The sequence below is a fragment of the Molossus molossus genome, unplaced genomic scaffold (assembly GCF_014108415.1).
Source record: "Molossus molossus isolate mMolMol1 unplaced genomic scaffold, mMolMol1.p scaffold_m16_p_9, whole genome shotgun sequence".
NCBI classification, from domain to species: domain Eukaryota; kingdom Metazoa; phylum Chordata; class Mammalia; order Chiroptera; family Molossidae; genus Molossus; species Molossus molossus.
In genome coordinates this window covers 68,826,615-68,830,937 of record NW_023425403.1, presented here as the reverse complement: position 1 = coordinate 68,830,937, position 4,323 = coordinate 68,826,615, and the positions used below count along the sequence as shown (strand labels likewise).

The window sequence follows — 4,323 nt, the reverse complement described above, 5'->3', positions numbered from 1 at the left end:
TCTGGGAGAAGGAAAAAAATAAAACCAAAGAACTGAAAACAGACCAAACTAAAAAAAAAAAAAAAAAAAAAAAAAAAAAAGGATGAATTTCTTACAACACAATATCAAAAAAGTAAAAGAAACACACTAAATGCACAAAATGACAGCAAGTGAGTCCATAGCCTTCCAACATCTGTCAGATTTCTTTTCAGCTGTTATTGCAAGGTTATTTACAGATAAATAAAGGTTATTTATGCGATAACTTTAACAAGATTCTCTTACAAGAAGGTGGGCAGGCTTCAATCATTGGTTTTGAAATTTGTGTTCTGTAGGCAAGTATGCACCCTACTGGTTGTTCACCTGCTCCTTGGTCGGTACTGGGTGAACAAGGGCACCTCTCCTTTGTCCAAGTCCTTGGTCTCTGTCTCCAAAGTCCCCTCTCCCCTCACCGATCATACCCCGACTTCTACCATCAATTCTGCTGGGACCCATAGCTCCACGCCCTAGGTCCCCTCTCCCAGGACCTCCACAACCATGAAGACCACCTCTTCTTAAGCCCAATCGGGGAGGAAGGGATCGTCCATCTCTGAGTAGGTTTTGACACAGAGCTACGTCCCACCCCTAAGCAGGGTTCCTGTGGCACATCCCTGCCCAGTCCTCCTCCGGGAAAACCTCTGGACTATGGGCAGGCCTTGTCCTCGGATCGCTCCCCTGGCCAGGGCCCCTTACGGGTGGGCCTGACAGTGCCTGGGTATTCCGCTCACCCGGGTGCAGCTTTAAGCTCTTCTCCTTAAGCTTTAGTGCTGCCTGGACAGAGAGTCAATTCTGCATCTGCTGGGCCAGTCTCTGTTTCTGGCACTAGCTGCTGCTGTTGCTGCATCGAAGCTGGCGTCGGCTGCTTGTGCTTCAGCATGTTAGTGACCTGCTCACTTAGAGACATCTTGCTGGTACTCTTTAGCACAACTTTCAGGACAGACTTTGCAGCCACCTTCAATTGCCGAGAATCGAAGGAAACGGGCTGTCACCAGGGCTGCGCCAGGCAGGCTGGGGCCGCCAAACCCGAGTGGACAGCAGAGGGGCTGGAGCTAACGTGGTGGGTGGTCTGCTAGATGCAGAAGGTAAATGGTTGCTGGCTGGTCCGAGAGTCGGCCTGCTCCCTGCCTGCCCTTTCCAGCCTTTTCGTCTGTCACTAAAGCCACTCAGTGCTCAAACCTTTTATTCTTGATTTTCATCACTTGTGTCTTTAGTTTTGATATTTCCAGTGAATTTTTATTTCAATTTTTGAACTTTTCAACACCAGAATTTCAACTGGCTTCTATAATTTCTGTCTTTCTTAGTATTTACTCGACAAGTCTTTGTCATACTTCCTTTTTAATTCTTTAACCAAGGTTTCCTTATGTTCCTGGAGCATCTTTATAATAGCTTCTTTGCAGTCTTTGTGAAGTTCAACATCTGGACTTGTACAAACAGTTATAGTCATTTTCTCTTATGTACCACATACTCATGTTTCTTTTCATGTCTCAATTTTTATTAAAAATGAAATATATTTTATATATTATATTGTAGAAACTGGATTCTGGTGCCCATTCCTTTAAATCCACAGGTATTTGTTGTTTATTTGTTTATATTTCATCCACTTACCTGGACTAATTCTATAGAGCTTAGGGATTTCTCTTTTCAGTTTATCTATATATTTATTTTTATTGTCATGCCTAGGATCCTAGAGGTGACACATGTATCAGTATTAATTTCATAGTAACCCAAAGCTTGGCCAGAGATAATGTTCAAACACCTTGATTCAGTGAGGTTTACATTCTTTTTGAGGCATTTGTGTAAGACTGAGCTATACTTTTATAATTCAGGAGGTTTACAAAATCTGTCCCAGTTTTCACCTTTCGTTGAGTCTTGTCATGTCATCCAGGAACTTGGAGATCACTAGGGCCCTCTTCCAGTCTGTCCTAAGTCTATGAACATCCTTGTGCATGTATAGGGGGAGCAAAAGTAGGTTTACCGTTGTGAATACACGAAACACAGAGTTCATTCTTGCATTGTTATTTATGATTGTATTATTTTTTATACAAACATCTGTAAACCTACTCTTCCCCCATCCTGTGTATGCATAGCCTTTGAGACTATCTAGGATGCGTGGTATTTTATCAAGCCCACTGTGGCTGTCTCGTCCCTTAGATCTCCTCGATAAACCAGCACGTCAGCTCACTTGTTGCTTGTCCCCGTTGATACCACAGCTGCAGCTAGCTGCAAGGTGGGTTGTCATCAAGATCAATACTGTTTTCAGCAATGACGTTGGTCAGAGAACCTTTTCTGGGCATGCTCTGCTCCTAATCAAGTTAGTGCTGTCCAGAATTGACGTTAGTTTTTATGGTTTGCTCAACTCCAGTAGAAAGATCTCTGGTGGAGCAGGTTGGAAAGTTTTGAGATGAAGGGGTAGGATCAGTCCCAGATTAAAATAATCCCATAAACTACCACTGTTCAGTAATTGTTTTTATATAAGTGTTTCACAAATTGTTGTATCTATTTTAATACCAAAAACTGAAAAGTTTGTTTTTGAGAAATTTGGCCAGTTTATTGTTGTTGTGGGAGAGCTTTGTAGATCTCCTTATTCAATCACTCTGCAAAGCCCATTTCCCGTGGGCATGAACACCTCACAATGTCACCTTGGACACAGCGTCCTGTTCTGCAGTGAAGTCGGTATGGCAGTGCATTCACACCATGGGGTCGCTGGTCTCACTGCCCACCACACCCTCCTGATAACACTTGCCTAAAAGAGCAGTGGACGAACCTCACAAAATTACGACATGGTCCCATGCAAAGAAGGGAGGTTAATCTTTAGTATGAGGTATGCTCCTTAAGCAATAGGAGTTATGTGGCCCTGTATCCCCAGTAGAATATATGGGTCTAGAAAACAAGAGATGAACGCAGAAGTATCTCCATGATAGGGCTGTTTAAAAAAATACCACAGACTCTGTGACTTAAACAGCAGACATGTATTTCTCACATTTTAGATGCTAGAAGTCCAAGACCAAAGTGTGACTAGGTTGGGTTTTTTACTACGGTTTCTGGCCTTGGCTGGCAGACAGCCACCTTTCTGCTGTATCATCACATACATTTTTTTTCTTTGGGCACACCGATCTTTAGTGTCTCTTTTCATGTCCATATTTTCTCTTCTAATAAAAATACTAATCAGTTCTGGCCAGTGTGGCTAAGTGGTTAGAGCGCTGTCTCCCACACCACAAGGTTGCGGGTTCAATTCCCAATCAAGGGCACATACCTGGGTTGCAAGTTCAATTCCCGCCCTAGTCAGGGTGCGTGTGGGAGACAACTAATCAATGTGTCTTTGTTACATTGATGTGTCTCTTTCTCACCCTGCCTCCCTCCCTGCTACTCTCTCTAGGAAAAAAAAAAAAGGAAAAAATATCCTCATGTGAGGACTAACTGCTATAACAACAAAAAGTACGAATCAGATTTGATCAGGGTCCACTCGAATGGCCTCATTTTAACTTAATTGCCTTTTTAGAGGTTCCATCCCAATACAGCCACATTCTGAAGTCCTGGGGGTTAGTGAGTGCTTCCACATAAGACGCTACTTACCAATCCTTCAGGGTACCCACTTGAGGGTTCATGAGCCTCTTCACTAAAACTTGAATCTAAGAGTCTAGAGGTCCTCATTCTCAGAGGGATGATCACTCTAATAGGGGACAATACATGAATAAATCTAAGGTTGATGTAGGGTCTTTTGGGTTCCTTATGCCAGTACCCAGTCTGGCAGGGACAACTGGCACTGATTGCTACCAAAAGTTGGGGCTGCTGCTTATAATTAAGGGATGAAGAAATATATTTGATAGTCATTTGATCCATTGAGGCATTTGGTGGTGTTCACATGGCCAGTCTGAACTGTAAATGATCAAGTACAGCATCCATATCTGATGTGTGCATGGTCACCTGAGACCCAGACACTGAGGTTCTCCAAGAATGAGGTCAGTCATCCTACCTTGTAACATTCTACTCCAGCAGCAGTGCTATCCAAGAGGGAGGGGAGTCAGGAATGGGCATTAAACGGAGAAGGTAGAGTGTTAGCTACAGCCTTGGGACTAACTGTGGCATCAGTGTTCGCTGCCCATAGTTCCCTCAGTAACACTCCTCCTGTAAATTGTCTGTTAATTCGACCATAGAATTCCAGAAAAGCTATACCTGGGTAATGTCCCATTTAGATTCCCTTTCCAGGCTCTGTGGTTGTGGTCCATTTTTGAGCTTCTGTGAGCATGGCCTGTTACCAGAAATAGATGCTTCTCCTTTATGGAAAATTATCCCAGGCTGATTGAAGTG

General features: G+C 43.3%; 1 pseudogene; it reads right to left on the bottom strand.

Annotated features, from left to right (window-relative positions):
• Nucleotides 1-282: 282 nt before the first annotated feature.
• LOC118622402 lies at nt 283-3,855 on the bottom strand (annotated as a pseudogene).
• Nucleotides 3,856-4,323: the final 468 nt, after the last annotated feature.